At 38.4% G+C, this 20,068-nt stretch overlaps 1 protein-coding gene across 2 annotated transcripts in view; it reads right to left on the bottom strand.

The window, feature by feature from the left end:
• The window catches only part of GRM7 (glutamate metabotropic receptor 7), a 774,864-nt gene that overhangs the window by 112,259 nt on the left and 642,537 nt on the right, over positions 1-20,068 (bottom strand). Inside the window, exon 1 of one of the 2 annotated variants that reach the window (XR_004436990.1) lies at positions 10,084-10,151. The exons of the other annotated variant lie outside the window; for it this stretch is intronic. The gene's annotated coding sequence lies outside the window, so the exon portion shown is untranslated. Of the gene's footprint in view, positions 1-10,083; positions 10,152-20,068 lie in introns of those variants that run through there. 2 annotated transcript variants of the gene reach the window in all.

Below are 20,068 nucleotides of genomic sequence, written 5' to 3'. Positions count from 1 at the left end.
TTTTTAGTTGCCACACCTGGGAAACCGGGGTTGCTACTAGCATCTAGTGGGTAAAGACCTGGGATGTTGTTATATATCCTACAACGCACAGGACAGTTCTCCTTCCCTCCCATGAATTATCTGGAGCAAAATGTCAGTAGTGCAAAAAAGTTGAAAAAGCCTTGTTTATTCCACCACTTCTACCATTATACTTAAAGCTTCATGAAGGCAAGTCTCTTCACTGGTTCCTTAAACAGCATGATTCCAGAACCTAGAAAAGAATCTACTAAATGAATGAGTGAATGGGATAAAGGAGGAAAAATAAAGGATCTCTAGGGGCCTTAGAGTCCACCATGGCTTCCACTTCCCTGTGGTGGTCTCTGTAGAAATACACATCCTTCTGTGCGGCTCCTGAATACTCCCCACTGCCAGGCTACTTCTACCTGAGGCACCAAGTGTTCCTCTGTTGGAATCTTTGTCTTTTACAAAGATTTGCAGCAGAAACAGGCTTCCCCTGAAGTGAAACTGCAGGGCATAAAGAGAAAGTACAAAGAGCCCAGCTGGCTGACTGCCCACTGGTGGTCTGGAGCAGCAGTGTCACTGGAAGGGTGATTGTACTCCTGCTGTCTGGTCCCCACAGCTGAAATGACAAATGTTCTCTGACCCTGCGGCCAGAGTGTTTGGCAAGCTAGGAATCAGAGCACAGATCCAGAGAGGACTGAAGTGATAGCTTCACAGTAATTTTCTTTTGTTAACATCCAAGGGTTACAGTGATAATTATAGTTGGCACTTTTAAAAAGGTCACATCATCATTCAAAAAATTCATCCTGTATTCATTGGGTTTAACACTTAACAGCAATGCAGTTTATCAGACAGAAATTTAAACTATGTAACATCCACCAAATGCCTCTGAATACTGACTAATGCTCATTGTGTACCTACTTCCTGGGGGTCAACGGTTTTCTCCCAAATCCTTTTGTCTATGATCTAGGGAAGTGTGTCACATGCTTAACTGTTTTTGAGGCAGTGTTATGCTTGGAGATTACTTGGCTTTGCTGATAACGTTAAATGCTCTCATTGGAAACAGAGGTAGGATGATGTCACCTTCTAATGGATCCTCAGGACAAGCCAAACCTGTCTTCCCCATTCCAAGTGATTTCCAAAAGCCCAAGTGAGAGAAAACGTTTTGGGGTAGTAGCAGTTCCTTTTTCCCTTGTTATATTTCCTCTGATCAAGGAAGAGGTGAGTCTGGCAGGGCTGGCAACATAGGGGTTGAGCTCAACAGAGATACAGGTCACCACTGACACCTGAGTTGACAATCACAGTCATTTGTACATTTGCACAACATTGTTGCCAGCTGTTGAAGATACTGTGACAGCTGGGATGATTCTTTTGTCATGCTTGTTTGTGTCTAATCAGACATCTCAGGGAAGATTCCTGAGCTTAATAGAATGGGTAGAAATTCTTCTTCTCCTATCCTATGATCTGTCTCCTAAGGGGGCCTTATTTCATGAGTACCCCCCCCCCCCCAACACCCCCAGCCCAAATTATTTAACCTTGAGCTTGGAAATCATTCTTGTCATCTGAAGTTTTAATATAAAATATATGCAGAGTATCAAACTTAAGTATGGCTGTGTGCCTCAGGCTAAATTTTAGGTGTTGGATTTTACCAACAATGTAACTTGCTTTAAATACCACCTCATTTCCAACTCTGAAGAGACTCTACTGATTAATTCAAATTAAACTGCTCCAAAGCCAAAGTGGTATGTGTTACGAAACACGAAAGCAGGCTGGCTGAAAAATTTTAATTTTCTCTACTTATTAGCTATCTGTTCTGGGAATAAATCGAAGGTGCTAATTTCCTGGGTTTCAAATCTATTTTTAAATGTACTAGGCTGAGAGATTTAAAAAAAAATTGGAATGTAAAACAACTTTCTTATCTTTGAAACAAAATTAAGAAACTTGGTTACATTTTCAGAATTGTGCTTGCTTTTAAGAGACTGTGTTCCAGTTTAGATGGCAAGCTCTGGCTACCTGGTCCATATGATACTTAGCATAAGGCAGTGCTTACAGCTTTGTATCAAATTGCTGTGGATGAAATTGTCCCCACACCATTTTTATGTGGCAGGCCCAACCCCCAAATGCAAATATATTTGAACACAGAGCCTATAAGGGGATAAATGGGATCAAAAGGGTAGGACCCTGATCCAATATGGCTGGTGTCCATATAAGAAGAGGAGGAGATACCAGAGTGCCCTCTCTTTCTGCACTGGGGAAAGGTCATGTGAGGACACAGTGAGAAGGCAGCTATTTGCAAGCCAGGAGGACAGTCCTCACCAGAAACAAACCCTGCTGGCATCCTGATTTAGTGGAAGAAAAAAAAGTGCCTACTGTTTAAGCCATCCAGTCTGTGATATTTTGCTATGTCAGCCTGAGCTGACTAATATACAACTCCACCTACCTCTTTGCTTTGGTTATATAGTACTGTCTATTACAGTAAAATCTCATGTATATTATCATTTTCTTGGGCAATTTAATCTATCAGGAAAACCCGATATTAAATGATGAAGACAGCTATCCCAAAGCCCATGCATTTTAAGCTGTAGCAGTCAAGTTATCTCCTTTTTTTAACAGAGCCTTCATAATAATATTACCTGCTAGGCTATTATAATTATTGTGCCTTTTCTAGATTATTGCAAAGTTTGAGGATGGGCTAGGTAGATTTGCAACATGTATCCTCATGCCTACTCTCACCAGGACAGTAGTAGAGGGTGAACAAAAACAATGAATACCACCTAAGGCCAGTGATCTACAGGGCCAATTGTGATGCACAGCTAAGCAGTCATTGTGCAGTGTTACCTCTGCATTTTCCTGGAGGTGAGCAATCTTATGTTCAGATACCCATACGGCTGCTGAGACCTGGGCCAAGTGCTGGGAGCTCACTAGCATTGCTATCACTTCTTATCCTTCCATTGCAAATAGCGCCCCTCTCTCAACTCTCACTTATTCTTGGAGATGAGTCTCAAATCAAATGCCTTGTCCTCTAGGAAGGCTTTTTGCACTCCCAAACCTGAGTTAGACATAGAATTATTGAATTGGAAGTAACCTTAGGGATTTCTGGCCCAAATGCCTATTATTTTACAATGAAGAAACAAAGGTAAGTGATGATGTTGGCAATATAATATAGAAGCAGGACTCACAGTTCAACATGTTCTTTCTCTTAATACATTGAAATATTTACATCCAAAATAGTTTTAAAAATGTAATTGAGAGAAGGCAGGGAGATTAGTTTGCGATGATTGCTAAGTAAGTTCCAGGCACTGAGGATACAGAGATGAATGAGAAATGGTTCCAGTTATTTCTGAAGTCGTGACCTGGGCAAACTGAAATATAATGGAGGCTGTTAGAACAAAGATTTTACCTGAGGACAGTGCTGCATTCCCCAGGTTGGGCACAGAGTAGGCCCTCAGGAAAAGTGTGTCAAATCAATTAGCTACTGTTAATAACATAATGAAAGTGTGTGTTACCTATTTTAAGTAGAAGAAAATAAGCCTCTAAATATCTTTAATTCTAAGAAAAAAAAATGCCTCAAGTTTTTTTAACGATTTTGAGAGCTGTGCTTTGAAGTTCAAAGTAAATGGTAAATATATTTTGTGTGTGATGAGGAAAGGGGCACTACTTTGCATGGGTGGCAGGGGGTGGAGTGTCCCAGGCTGATTTGTCTCTCATACAATTCATATGTTGAAGTCCTAACCCCTAGTACTTCACCAGAATGCCATTGTAATGGTGACTGAAACTTTTAAAAGATAATTGAGTTAAAGTCACTAGGGTTGGCCCTCATCTAATATAACTGGTAGCCTTATAAAAAGAAATTTGGACGTAGATACACACAGGAGAAAGACCATGTAAAAACACAGGTGGAGGCAGCCATCTTCAAGCCAAGAAGAGGAGCCTCAGAAGTAACCAATTCTGTTCACACCTATATCTGAGACTTCCAGCTTCCAGAACTGTGAGCAAATAAATTTCTGTTGTTTACACCACCCAGTTCATAATACTTTGTGAAGGCATCCCTAGCAAACTAATATAATAAGGAAAATATACTTTGAGATTAAAGTTCAAGTGTTTTTCCAGTGAACTACAATAAGCTTTCAACTCTGGCTAGTTGAGAGTTCATGGTTTTAATACCATGTGAATGTCTGTCATGCTGACCTTTTTGCACCTACAAAGGAAAATGTCTTACCATTTTCTAGGAATATGAAATGTTACTATTTTATATAAGAATCATTATTTCTGAAAATATCTAACTTTAATAAGCTAATGAGAACCTCTGAAACAGGGGACATGATCTCTGTTCTACATCTGCAGAAAGTTAGAGTGCTAATTTGTACTCCAGGTAACATTTTTGAGATTAATTTGCCACCTAAGGCATGAGCGTGATCTCAAACATGTGCTGATCAATAAGAGGAGAAATAAAAATCATGAAGTTTCTTCTTGTTTTTGTATTTGTAAACTTAAAAAGTTACAAAATTTGTAAAAAACTTAAAAATTTGTTTAAAAAAAAGTGACTTAAAAAACACATTGCTTTATAGTTCGTCCAATCTCTGTTTGCATTTTATTTGGTTTGGACCACAATACTTTGAGTTGGAAGGAAGAATTTCCAGTGTATAGATGTGGAAGCTGAGACCCAAAGCTCAACAGCCTGATTATGACTGAATTAAGGCTTCAGTCCAGTGATATTTCTTTTCTACCCAACAATCAGTGCTCATGTAGGCTTTTGGAACTGGGCTAATGCAAACATTAATAATGTTTGGTCTTTGACATAACAAAATATTTGATCTTTTTAATGGGTTGAATTGTGTTGCCCCAAATTCCTGTGTTAAAGTCCTAACCCCTTGTGCTGCAGAATGTGACTTTATTTATAAGTAGGGTCAGTGAGTACGTAATTGGTTAAAATGGGATGATTAGGGTGAGCCTCTAATCCAATATGGCTAGTATCCTTATACAAAGGAAAAATTTGGACACACACAGAAGGATCACCACTATGTGAAGGCAGATGTTACAGTCATGCTTTTCATAAGAAACACGAAGCATTGCTATCTGCACCTAGGCAGAGGCATGGCACAAGCTCTTTTTCACAGCTCTCAGAAGGAGCTAACCCTGCTGACACTTGGATTTCAGACTTCCAGCTTCCAGAACTGTGAGACAATACATTTCTGTTGTTTATACCACCCAGTTTGTGGTATTTTGCCACAGTAGCCCTAGCAAATGAATACAGTCTTTACAAAGGATGCCCACATGGTGATTTCAGAGCCGACAGAGAATTGTCCATCCTGCGACCGAGTAACTCTAGTTGCCTTCCAGACATTTCATGTTAGAAAGTTTAATGTATCTACTTACTCCATAGAACTGCTATTTCTAGAATGGTTAGCTTCTACCCAGTAGCAATTAGTGAGTCACATTGTCAAAGTGAGATTCTGGGAAGGAGGAATGAGGGCTCAGGCTGGATGACCCTCAGAGTAGGAAGTGCTGCCTGCAGGAACCAGTTCCTGATATACTGTCTTTACCTTTTGCAGTCTGGCCTCTGGACATACTAATGTGCTAAGGCAGCTCCCAGAAAAATGACTCTCTCATGCCTAAGAACATGCTTCCCATGTTTTTGAAACAGTTCCTTTCTTAGCTATAAGGACAATCTGTAACTTGAATGTTTTCTCCTTTCTTGACTCAATCGTTGTTCTCTTTTAACCCTAAGTCATTTCTCACCCTTTTCTGTACTTTCTCCCTTTGCTGATCTCTTCAGCAAAATGGCTTGATACAAATGCCCCTCTCCAGCCATGGTCTCTCTTTAGAAGTCCTACCTTTGAACTGCGCATGATACATTTCTACTTGGATATCTCATCATCACTGCAACCTGCACTTATAAAGCCAGGCTGTGCAGAAGTCAGAGCAGAAGCAGACAAGGAATATTTTTCTGTCCCTGATTCTTTTTAAAATTTATTTATTTTAGAGACAGGTCTTGCTCTGCCATCCAGGCTAGAATGTGATAGCACCATCACAGCTTACTGCAGCTTCAAATTCCTGGGCTCAAAGGATCCTCCTACCTCAGCCTCCCACCTAGCTAGGATTGCAGATGTGTGCCACCATGCCCAGCCAATGTCCCTGTTTTCTGACCTCATGAGTTGGGCAATTCTTAGCAAACCACTTCTGAGACTCAATTTTCCCATCTACGCAATAATCAATTAGTGTATAAGGGCTCGTAAAATTTTTTCATTGAAAAAATATATCCCCTGTACAAGTTGCTTGCTTTTTGTTAGCATTTCACCATTTTTTCTTGCCCTCTAGTGTGTGAACTTTAAATTCTTCCCATTCCTGCTTCCTCAAGTGAATCCGTTTGTTACTGCTTTGAAAGGACCTTTGGGCTCAACATTCCAAATGCACCACTGCATTGCTGGCCTTACTACAATATGACAGCTACCAGAGGTGTCTAAAAGAGTTTCTTTCCTTGATTCCATTGCCAGCAATCTAAGGGGCCAGTTGTGATACATAGCTAAACAGTCATTGTATAGTATGAATATTGCCTCTGCATTTTCCTGGAGGTGAGAAGTCTTGGATTTAAATACCAACACGGCTAGTGAGACCTGGGCCAAGTTCTGGAAGCACATTAGCATTGCTATCACTTCTTATCCTTCCACTGCTAACAGTGCCCCTCTCCCAACTCTCACTTATTCTTGGAGATGACTCTCAAATGTCTCCTTCTCCAGGAAGTCTTGATATGTGTAAATAGCTCTTTCTAAAGCTTTGCTTTCCTTTCCTGCTCAAATCCTCCTAATGTTCCCAACCATGTGAAGTCTAACCTTTGAAAAGACAAAAAGGAACAGCCAGAAGCCAGAAGATTAACACTAAGCTCACCTACAGTAAGATTTCTAAGATAAAGTAATGTTTATTGAACCCCTAAGATGCTTCATACCCTAATTTAGGCACTTTCCATATATTATTAAATTTTCATAATGACTTGGAGATGGTAGATTTTATCAGAGTTATGACAGAAAATTATGATAACTAAATTTGTAGAATTCATAAACTGTTCTAGCATGTACCATTACATTACAACTTTGTAGTGTCTGGGGAGTGTTGTACATCCTGGAAACAATATATGGGTTTTGTAAAAGTATTGGAAATTCCTGTATTGTCAGGTACTTGATTATATCTATGTACAATTACGTAGCTAACGCAAAGTCAAATGTAAATGACCTGTAGTTTTGGAGTTTCTCGGTATGTCAGAGGTGTAATTATGGTTTTCTCTGTAGAATCTTACTTCAAATCCTTAACCTCTGATGTCCACATGGCAACCCTCATGCCAAGATAGCATCTTTTTGGAGAGGCCTTCCCAACTCCATGTACGACACTGTAACCACCCCACTCTGATCCTCCAACCTGGTTTATTTTTCTTCATAACAGTCATCATCAGCTTACCTTCTACATCATTTTTTGAATGTAACCTCTAAGACTATCGACTTTGGTTAATTTTTATATCTAATTCTCAAAACAACCTTATCAGATAGAAATTAGTTCCTCTCTATTATAGAGCACCTATGTTCAAAGGGTTTTAGTGACTTGTGCCAAGATTTTAAGCTCAGTCTGATAAACTAGGCCACAGATGCTCATCCACTGTACCATATAACACTTTGAAAAGTCAACAGGCTCTACTCTCTGGAATGCTAGCCAGGTTCTTGACTGGAGCTGCACATACCCACCTAGGAAATTCTGTACATTGCCCTTCTAGGTCATGAGGTTTCCCCTTCTTTTCTCTGCAGAATAAACTTCTGTCCATCTTGTAGGACCCTCAGTTCTATTGGGACTTGTGGATTATGTATGTTATTCTATCATAAATACTGTACTGTATGTAATAGTTTCACTAGTGCACATCTGATTGTGCTGCAAGTTGATAACTAACACCTTGAGGGCTGAACTCCCATGTCATGCATGGTGTCCCCTCCCATGCATGTCCCGGGTGTAGGAGATGCTTCAGGACAGATGGTTGGCCTGATGTGTAGTCAGCCAAGTGAGCAGGTTGAGCTCATCAGACAGACTCACTGGTCCCAGAGTCAAACTTCATTGCTTCATTGTGTGCATTTAGTAAACGTGAATTTGGTGCCATTCAGCTTAAATGAGTTCTGATTCAATTTCACTTTGGCCTAGCTTTATTAAAATTTTGCTAGAGGGATTCTAAGACAGCAAGTGAATAAATTGCAGTATTTTGTTTGTAGTTAAAAATTTAAGATACACGAAGCAGAGTTCATTCTCCAAAATCTTCAATGAAAAGACATTGGATTGGTAGAAGAAACTACTTATGAGAACCAGGAGCCTCTGTCCCTCCTTAATTCTGCACACTGGTCTCCTTCATTCCTTCCATGGCTGCACATCATCCTTCAGGGCAGAGCCTCAAACAAATCATTACCTCTACTTCTCGTGTGTGCCTTTATAACATGTCAACTTAGCTAGGCTGAAATATATTCCCCAGATTTCCCTTCCCTGGATGTTTCCAGTTAAGGTGGATCACGAGAAAGACTGCTACATGGCATTTGGAGAGCAGGAGTGAAGCATTCACCATTTTTGAGTTGATGCCCATAGTTACCTTATCTTCTGGGCCTACAACCATCCCCCACTTTCCCCTGGAACCTCCTTCAGCTTCTTTGACTTACAGGCAGCAGGGTGTGTGATTAGCACCATGACATACCATCAAGGTCAGAGGAAATAACACGGACACGGGTTTCAGTCTGCCCTCACGGACTCTGGTTTGTCCATGCTCTCTTTCACTTTACATCCCTCTTCTAAACTTCACTGGCTGACCTGTGGGCTTCAAGTTCCAGTTCCAGTGCCAGTGTATAAGGCAGTCTTATACATACTGTTTAACCAGTTCCTGCAACCACCTACAGGTTCTGCCTCCCTTACTGAACCCTGGCTAAGCCTTCTTTGGGATTTCAGCTCCATCCTTGCTTGAAAGTATATCAATTCCACCCTATTCTCTACGACACAGTGTCACATGCCTCTCCTTTATGGCACTTAACACAGTTGCAATTTTCTATTTGTGGGATTATATAAAGAACAGCTGTCTCCCTCATCTGACTACAGCTTCTTGAAACGAGGGCCATGCCTATTTCACCCATGATTGTAGCCTTCCCACGTGATAATGCATCCAACTGATATCTGTAAAGTGTTTGAATACTGAAAGCAGATTGGTTCACAGCCAAGGCAGTCTGTTGCATTTTGAAAGAAAAGGCATTATGACAAAGAGACAATATGAAGGAAAGGCTCAGGACTGGAGTTTTGCTCACCTTATTATCCCATGTGCCTACCACAGAGTGGGTGCTTAATGCAAAAGTTTGTTGAATGACTGAACAAACTGACACATCTAATATCCACCCCTTGCTCTTTACAAACTCTGGTCTGCAGCTTTTGGGACAGGAATAGCCCTGGCATGGTGATTTGGGTAAATGATTTTGCCTTTCCAAGTCTCAGCTCCGTCATCTGAAAAATTGAGCCCATGGCATCTTTTTTCCCAGGACTGCGAATGCTGAGAGATAATGGATGTAGACGTACACTTATAAAGTCTGATGAGGATAGAGTTGTTGTTCTACCATTTGCCCAGATTCATAAGTTGAATTTAACAACCCCATCTTCGTTTATCTCAATCCAATCTATCATATTCTTGCTGCTCTTGATGTAAAGCCCACCCGGCTTTCAATGATGTCAAAACATAGCTGGCTGCCACAGTTATGCCTGTGTCAGCTTTTTCCATTATAAACTCCTATTTTCAGGAACTCAGTGTGTTAGTGGCAACTCTGTGGTTTCATCGTTTTCTGTAATTGCTGTGAGCTACCACCTCCCTCCATGTGAAATTTCATATATTTTACTGGTCATAGCAGCAATAAAAAACATGTTGCTTTGATCAGTGCTATTGTATTTAATTTGAGGATTCATCTTAAAAATAAATTATAAAATAGTTCTGTAACCAGATATGGGTAAGAAAGATATGTTTAGAATACACAAGCATTTCAGCTCCTTCGTGCGTCCGCTCCCTCAGCTGACAGGACTAATGCAACTCACATTTTACAGGTGCATTCCGGTAGATGCTAATTTCATCCACACTTCGTTTGGCAGAGTCCACGTTTGTGTTTAATTAACTAAATGACTTGAGCCATCCAATTCTTGTTGCTACGAATGTATCACAATTAGTGCAAACGGTAGCCATGGAAACCATTGGCTTCATCATAATTCCTAAAACAAGGATGGCTTACTTCTGAGCCCATGAAATTCTCGACTCTCCATAGCATACATTTACGGTTATTGCTAAATTGGGAGTTGGTCACTTTGGAATGTAATGCGTAGCTCCTCATTTCAAACAAATGTCATTATAAGGAGTCTGCCATTTCACTAATGTTTGCCAAGTTCCAATCATTCCCATATCCCTGGTAGTTAGTTATGTTCAATTAGGGAGATATTGCAGTCTATAAAAATAGGTATGAATTCATGTGGGGTGGGAAATGCATCCCATTTCTACAGTATAAAAAGGAGGAGATGAAAATCTGTGTTGGGCTAAGACTATGACAACCTGGAAATTAATTATTCACCCCTTCCTCTATGACAGGCTTTTCTCCCCACTCTCCTGTGGCAAGAATATTAGTTAGGCTGGTGCAAAAGTAACTGTGGTTTTTACCATCACCAGGATCTGCTTCACCACTGGGAAAAAGAGGTACACTATTGAAATTCTGGACAAGGCTGCTCTAGCATAACAAGCAAGAAGATGGAGTTTGGTGCTCCCAAATAAGAGTTGCTAATGGTAGTTTACAATTTGGGTCATTTTAGAGCAATGTCTGTACCCTATAACCAGACATAAAAATGAAGAGAAAAGTAACACAGGCCACATCTCCACCAGCATATAAAAGTCATTTTGGAAATAAAGCCACACATGTGTATTTATCTATACCACATAGATAATATTGGTTCTGGGCCCAAGTGCCGCACTGCCTGGTATGGTGTAACTATAAATTAAGACTGCTTCAAATATAAAATGAGGACTGCCATTCTTCTCATTTCACTCTCCTCAGTGTAGCTTTCTTTCTGAAAGTAATATAGATATGGCTATAAGTCATAATTCACCAAGACATTAATTAATATTTAATCTTTCTAAAATCCTAAAACATAACTCTCTTTCCCCAACATAAATTGTATTTAGTTGAGCAAATAGATAAAATTTTTTATTTTATTTGTCAGATAAAATAGTGAACATTCCACTAAATTCCAGATAAACAATGGATGAATTTTTAGTATAAGTGTGCCCACAAATAGTGCATATTTTACACTAAAACATTCTTTATAGTTTTATTTGCTAAATCTGGCAATGCTGGAAGCAAAATTTTTGTTCAGATAATGTTTCTTTCAGTCCTGAAATACTGCTAATGAGTCTTAACCTTCTTTCTTATCTTCTAATTCTTCATACGATTGGTGACTACTCAGTGCTCCCCAGAGGCCAGGCAAGTAAGCACATGGACAGTTAGACTTGGTGAAGAAAGTCTAAGGAGTGGTCAGGATTTTTGGTCTATATTCAGTTCACAGACTGTCACTTCTAAAATAAGGCAAAGGCAGAATTTTAAGAAAAATGTCATTGGATTGTAGAAGTATTTTGCCAAGCGCTCTCAGTCATCATGCCGAATTAAGGCCAGATCCGATGACTACTGAGAAAGGTGAACTTAGAATAGAAGACACAAAAGGTTGTGGGACTGTTGACAAAACACAAAGCTTCAATATGCCTTCCTTGTCCCAACTTCTTTATCAGATATGCATTCCATTGGTTCTTTAAATCTACCTTCAGTAAGCACCCCACACTGAATCTAGCCATAAGTAGATTTGCTTCCTTCAAAATAGATCTCTGGATAATTCCACATTCACTGCTCTTCTCAGAAGACATGAGGAAAACAGGGCAGTTGACAACCATCCTTGCAGGACCATCCCCTCTATAGCTTTTGAAGTCACCTCTAAAGTTTGCATTTTGTTCGAAAAACCAACTGTTACATTCTACAGTTTAGTACATAGGCCTGGAATCCTTGCAGGACCATCCCCTCTACAGCTTTTGAAGTCACCTCTAAAGTTTGCATTTTGTTCGAAAAACCAACTGTTACATTCTACAGTTTAGTACATAGGCCTGGAATGTCTTGGTTTGGCCCTTCGCTTAATCCCCTGAGACGAGGCAGATCCTTCTATGCCAAGATTGACCTTTTTCTGAAATCCACCCATTTCTCCCTAACTTGTAAATGTATACAGTCTGACTTGGAGCCACTGTGCTGTCCAATTTAAACTTTTATTGACACCTGGCAGTTGAGTAACATCCCAATTCTTCAATTTCATCAGTTAGGGCCAATTTAGTCTTCACATTATGTTGATAACCTAAATTGTTGGCAGGAGCTGTGTCACCACTAGAGAGAAACTTGTCTTCAAATTACATTTAATTACCTTCATTAAGTACTATAGCATTTCGTGACACATATTTGCAAAATGGGCCGACTAAAATAAGCTGAGTGGATCTAATTTCCTGAACATCTCAGGCTCCCTTCCTCTCCTGTCCCATCTGTGTCTATCCTTGTCCTCTCTAGCATGATGGTCAAAGGAAAAGCCACCTACACTCCCTCCAGGGGAAGATAGAACTATTTTCTGAAAATAAATTCTTTTTTTGATCTCTGAACCTCTGGTGATAGAGACTTTTTACAAAGCATCACTCATTAAATATTTACATTCTTCTAACAGTCTAGCAGTTGGCAGTTTCTACATGCAGGTCAATGCCTAAGGTCAACAGAACTGGACCTTCTAACGACTTTTCTGTATTATCATCAGGAAGCAGTTGTTGGCACCTCCAGTCCATTGTAATTGTCAACCTTCAAGGTATATCTCCTAAAGGATTAAGCAGATTGAGCAGTTGCTTGACAGCTTTTGGGAAAGAGATGTGCCTTTGCGTTGGCTCATCATGCGGGGAATTTTAAGTTACAGTCAAAACGACATTCATCCAGACTCAATTTAATAGAGTCCACTCTTACTCAATTTGTGATGATTGGGTTCCTTAAAGTCACAAATGGCAACAGAAAATAAACTACCATTAAACACAGATGAAAAAAAAAGAAACCCAAGTTGTCCCATTCCTTTTCTTTAAGCACTTTGAGAGTGGTCACATTTTCTAAATGTTACTTTTGGCATTTAAGCTCATATTTTTTATTGCTCGGCATATTTTTGGCTAGCTAGACACAGTATTTTTCTTTTAACAAACACGTAATGGCACTTACTGAATATCATGCAAATGCCAAAGGTAAAATAACTTATAAATATTAACTCATTTAATGATCACGCTAACCCTACCTAACATTATTTCTCCATGTTACAAATGAAGGAACTGAAGCCCAGAATGATGAAGTGGTTTACTAAAACCCCCAGTTTCTTCATGCAGGAGGAGTTTTGGTTCTTGGCTCTAAATAAAATGAAATAAAAAATGAAAGTAATAATTATATCAGCCAACAGTTATTATGCACTTGTTTGTCTGCCTCCGAGCTAAGCATTGTTAGCGCTTATCTTCAATAATTCTGTGCTATAGGTATTTCTAACCACTGCCACTCCAACTGTGTATGAAAACTCTAAGGCACAAGAGGATTTAAAAGATTTTCCCAGAGTCTAAATTTGCATCTGGGCACAAGAATCCGGGACTAGCACTTTTAATTGCAGTATTTGAAGCCCCTTCCTCCACATTGTCCTGAGCTATTTATTAACAGATTGAAGTTGTTTTGATTGACTTACAAACAAACCTTATTCTTTAATAAAGGTCAACATTTGGAGTAGTTTATTATAGAGACTTCCCCGAGTCCCCTTCAAACTCTTTCCTATCTCTGATAAGATATTAAATGTCTTGATACTTGTGCTGTTGTTTTATTCATAAGGCTATATCAATGCTGTTCACTCTGTCTTGCAGTTTTCTGTTTCATTTATTTACCTTCCTTACTGTATTTTGCTTCCTTTCCTTGCAGGAATTCTTTGTATTTTCTTGTTTCTCTTGTCTGCTAACAATATTTTTGTTCATTCTGCCGATCTTTTGCTTTATGGCTTCTGGGTTACTATTTTTCTTAGAAAGTTCTTCTGATTCCAATGCTTTTCCAAATTTGTATTTTATTTATGAGATTTTTCTCTTTACCTTTAGCTGTTTTATCTAGCTGTAGTTTCCCTTTTCTGCAAGACATGAAGTATGGGTTGAAATTTTTCTCTCTTCCATAATGGATATCTAGCACACCCACCATTACGCATGAAAATGAGAAAAACATCTTACCTTCATGATTTGCAAAGAGACTTTTATTATAAACCAAACTTTCTCATATGCATGAGTCTGTTTCTATACCCTATATTCTGTCCCATTAACCTATTTATGCCTAGTGTTCCATTATTAGACCACTTTATATCCTAATGCTCAAGGTCATTGCCAAGGTCTGATTTTTCGCACACACACACACACACACTTTGCAGTCTCTGGCAATAAATGGGTTAAGCCATTCATTCATCCTTACACCAACATCACTAGCATTCTAATTATGTTAGCTTTGATATATCTTGCTATGGAATACAGTTAAGTCACTAACACTGTTTTTTCAAACTTGTCTTTATTATTTATTTTCTTCTTCCCAATTAACTTTAGAATTAGTTTAATTCCATTACAATTCTTATCAGAATTACATTGAATCTATGTATTAATTTAGAACTAATAATCTTCTTTCCATCTAGACAGCACAACTTTCAATTAATTAAAAATTTTTAGGTTTTTCATCCTGAAGTCATTTATCTCAGTAAAACTGAAGTAAATGTATTATCTGAGGTAGAGTTTCTTTTAATTAGTTTGTAATTTTAGGATTTTCCATTGTTGTGATCTAAAGATTTTTGAGGCCTTTTCAAAGTTTATTATAAATCCAAAGAAAAGATCAGCTATACATATTTGATGTTTTTAAAAAGCAAAACATACAGAAAACAAACAACTGCATGATTCACTAGTGAATGAACAAACACTTGAGGGTTGTAGCAGGAAAGCTCAGTGTGTCTGGAGTCATAAAAGATAGCTGCATAGACAATGAGGAAATTAGCTGTAACCTAATAGACCTAGGGAAAGTTTTGAGCAGTGAGTGAAACCATCTAAATATTAGCTGGACCAGACACAACATGCATTCCAGATTAGCATCCTGAGATTTAACATCTCATGAAAGATAGGTCTAAGTTAGGTGTAGGAAGTATATGAAACATAGATTCATGTACTTGAAATTATTCTAATGGTAAAGCAAACTTCTTTGTTGGGGGGCAAAAGGGTGCATTTAGTGTTTAAAGAATTGTACAGTTTTCATTTAAGAAGCTTCAAAAATGTATGCAAAATGATGCCAGCAATAAAGTATATTAGTGTGAGACACTGTTTTGTCTACTTGGAAAGGAAACTTGCTTTATCATTTGATCTTCAAATGAAGTAATTTCTAAATAGAGCATTATTGAACATTGTAATTCAGGACACTCCTTCTAGTAGCATACTACCTACTTCAGATCTACCTTTCTACTCAGGACAACTAGAAACCTGAATAAAATTAAAAATATATCACTATGTATCTACTTATCTACTATATATGTGTGTGTGTTTATGTAATATATTTATAATATAAATATACAAGTACATATAAATATGTTATATGCAATATATACTATATATATGTATACACACACACACACACACATAAAACCTTCTTCAAGGCATTGAAGAGTTAACAAGATAGAAAATAATTACAGGGAAAGGATACCAAGCCAAAAGAAAAATCAGAGAGAGACAAGCCTGGTATTTTCAGTAGTCCCTCCTCCTCCTCTTTCTATTTTATTTTTCCCTAAGAGCCATCTGCTTATTCTGGAAAACCTTATAAAATTCAGGCTTTGGTTTGAGACCTCAAAGGGCCATAAGCTAGGAAGACTACATACAAATATACCCACCCTCATAAAAACCAGCCTTATGCAGAAGCAGAAGTCAGTCAGTCTTCCACAGGAAAAATATTATCCATTGCTTCAAATTATCCATATAACCGATTTTATACAGTATTCAGCAGGTATTCTTAGGTATTCAAGGTGATGTGATTAAAAAGAAATGGCAACAAATTTAGAATTTAGTATAGAGGTTTTAATGGCAGAGTAAAACAGAGATCAAGAGAAAATGACTGAAACCAGAAATGTGTGGAACTGTATGGGGAAAATAAGTAAGGCATTTTAATTTACCTAAACTTTGAGTCCCAGTAGAAACTGAAAGTGGGAATGGAGAAGTAATATTTAAATAGATAATGGCTGAGAATTTCCAAAACTCATAAAAGATGAAAGACAGTGACACACAGATTTAAAAAGTGTTACAAACTCTAAGGGATGAAGAATACACACATATACACACATATTCATGCATATGTACATATATACTCATGTATGCATACAAAAAAAGATGAAATCTTGAAAACAGTAAAAAAAAAAAAAAAGCATATTGCTTTCAAATAGAAGAGAAACTGACTTCACAGTAAAAACAACGTAGTCAAAGACCGCAAGATACCACCTTTAAAATGTAACTAAATTTACAAACAAACACTGCCCAAAGGGTATGACACAGATAGAATAAAAGTTGAATTGAGATCACAGTTCTGAGATTCAAGAAGAAATGGAGAGTCAGAAAGAATAAATACATGGGTTAATACAAATGAATCTACTTTGCAATAATACTGACTTTGGGGTTTAAAGTGTATTGCACAGTGACATACAAATAAGGAAGGAGGTTGACTACCCTTTCAAAATACTAGCATTATCAGAAAATTGGTTAAAGTAATAATTTTTATTAGAATTTAATTCAAGAATGCCTGTAAATTGTAATTGTCAGAGTAACTAAAGTATCTAACAGGTTCATGTGTAAGAGAAAAATGAACAAATTATATATTTGTTGAATGTTTCTTTCTTGCTTTCCATTGGACGGATCAGAATAACAAACTCAAAATCAAAGCAAATCATTAAGTTTACTGACTAGATTGTAAAATCAAACCCAACTATCTGTTTTAAGAATAAGAACACAGTTGAAAGGAAAATGCTAGAATGCTAGAAAGGTATTCTTCTTGAACTTGGCCTTTTCCTATAAATCCATTTGAGGAATGGGCCAAAATTGAAGATTCTGGGTTGTTCTTTGCAAGTGCATTCTTCTCCAAACTACAGAGGGATGTGACTGGAAGTGGGGGAAAAGGGCATCTCTGGGATGTTAGTGATGTTCTGATTATTTACCTGGGTGCTGCTTATCAGGGTATTACTATTTATTTATTTATTTAGAGACAGAGTCTCACTCTGTCACCAAAGCTGGAGTGCAGTGGCATGAACTCAGTTCACTGCAACCTCTGCCTCTTGGGTTCAAGCAGTTCTCCAGCCTCAGCCTCCTGAGTAGCTGGGATTACAGGTATGTACCACCATGCCCGGCTAATTTTTGTAGTTTTTAATAGAGATGGGGTTTCACCATGTTGGCCAGGCTGGTCTCGAACTCCTGACCTCAGATGATCAGTCCGCCCTGGCCTCCCAAAGTGCCAGGATTACAAGTGTGAGCCACTGTGCCCAGCTGACATTTTTATTTTTAAAAATTCCAGTGACTGCCTTTATGGGTTCAGGTACTTTCATTCAACAGTGGTATCGAAACTTCTACTAAAAATGTTTTTGCAGAGTTTCCCTATACCAGGACTTACAAGACACAGTATGTACAAGACACAGTATGCATATCAGTCAAAATATTACAACGTGGGGTCTTGATGTCAGAAATTGAGACAATATCTTAGGAAATAGTTCAGAAAATGCTACCATAAGATGCTCATCTGGAAGGGGCCTTAGAGAGGAAATTAAGGCCCAGATTATCTAACTTCCACAAGAAGGGGTCATATGTGTTCAGGAGAATGCTCCGAGATATCTTCCCTGGTTGTTAAAGCAAAATGTAAACATTCTGAAACTTCTAGGGGAAAACAACTCTGTACATTGGGAAGATGTGAGCATTTTCTTCTCTACTTCCCTGCCCTGGGAGAAGTGGTACCTTATGTTTATTTTCTGAGCGTCAGGGATGAATAATACCACATATTTAGAGTGTTCATCAAAAGCCCAGTCACCATCTGGGCTAGAATCTAGCCGCCTTTACGAATGCTTTGTCAGCTATAATTGAATCTTGTTGAAATATGCATGACATATGTACGTTAGGGCTGGAATTTTGAATGCATAGACTAAATCCTATCTAGCCGTTTGAGAACAGCAATGGAAGGAAATCTCTTATTGATAAACTAAACCAAACACTTTCACTATTTATATGTTTACTCTCTAAGTAAAACCTTATTAATCTGGTAGCCACTGACCCCAAATTCATGTCCATTAAGACTAAGTGAGACAAGTAGAATTTAACTTAACTCATGGAAAGTGTTTCCTAGGAAAACTCGAAGGGTAAATATGTTGGGAGATAGTTTTTAATGACTTTACATAAGTATGTTCAAAAAAAGACTTGGAAACACTATATATTCCTGTTGCTGATAATTATATGTTCATATTATCTGCTCATTAGAGCAGCTCATTAGTTTACTCTGCAAAAGTAATTGGTTCAACTTACTCTGCAGAGTTGAAAGAAATGAAATCCTGCTTCTTTAAAGATAAGCAATGGATCTTTCACTGAATCTAATTGGTCCTCTTTACAAACTAATTCAAATTCATGCAGTTTTACTGAAGCTGTTTTCAAGAATTCTTCCTTGGTGACCAAATTACTTTTTCTTCTCTAAATCTAATTCTTCCCAGATATTAACAAATCTGGATGGCCATTTCCCAAATCTTTTACTAGTTATCCTTCCAAAATCCCTTTTAACCTTCATGCTAATTCTTCCCTCTGATGCCATGCAGAGAAGTCTGAACCTCAACTTCATGCCTGCCCAGTGTTTGAAGACAGCTATCAGGTCTCTTCAGCTTCTTTATCTTTTCCATTTCCTCTGTGAGTTAGAGCTTAGTATTTTCCTGATCCTCCTGAATATGGCTCTGCACTCTAAATCTAGACCTACCCTGATTCCACCCATTCCTAGGAGGTTCAGCTCAGAGTTTCCTCCTCAAAGGCAGAGACTCATCTTTGATTTCTCCACATCTTAGCCCAGGGCCTGGCATAGGAAATGCATGTTGTCCAGTGGGTTTAAGCACTTTATATCTCAGTTAGTTTAATTCTGAACATAAACTCCAAGAAGTAGTTACTACTGTTGCCACACCTATCTTATAGATGAGACACAGAGAGGTTAAAGAAAAGTGACTAAGGGCACGTAACCCAAAAGTGGCGAGCTGGTATTGATGCCTTTGGAATCTGGCATTCATGTTCCTAACTGCTGGGCTACTTTCTAGCCATTCTACCATGCTATATTATTAATACCATGACAATAGAATTAGTAACCAAGACTTTCAGAAGGGTGTGAGAAGGCATCTAGTAAAATCATAGAGATACAGGAGAAGTCTGAGAGGTAAAAGGACCTCAAGGTAACAAAAGTCAGAATCAAAATTCTGGGCTGTTGGTTTTAAGTCCATAGCTTTTCCTATTATATTCTTCATGAGATTTGTTCATAGATTCTTAAAAACATGTATGATTTTTGTATTCTCATACTATGAATTAACTTCAATGTTCCACATCTCGAGATTTCTCTTTGCAAGATGGAACTGTGCATTTCTACCTTTAATGGGCATATGTAGATCACCTGGGGTTCTTGCTGATATGCAGATTCTGATCTGGTAGGTCTGGGTGGGGCCCGAGAGTCTGCATTTCTACAATGCTCCCACTTGATGCTAATGCTTTCAATCCATGGGGCAACTTTTATGAGCAAGAACAGAGTTATTCTAATTGGGCTCCCGTTTCTCTATCCAGTTCTTGGGAAGCTTGACCTCAATAATCACAAAAGTCCATTTCAGCTCTAGTAAGTCTATGACGACTGTCCCTGTTTCTCTCTGGCCTCTGTCTTCTATATCTTCTTGGCTT

Source organism: Trachypithecus francoisi, unplaced genomic scaffold (genome assembly GCF_009764315.1).
Source record: "Trachypithecus francoisi isolate TF-2019V2 unplaced genomic scaffold, Tfra_2.0 Lachesis_group0, whole genome shotgun sequence".
In the NCBI taxonomy this organism is placed as follows: Eukaryota; Metazoa; Chordata; class Mammalia; order Primates; family Cercopithecidae; genus Trachypithecus; species Trachypithecus francoisi.
The sequence above is the reverse complement of the archived record's forward strand: the minus strand, read 5'-3'. Positions and strand labels throughout refer to the sequence as shown.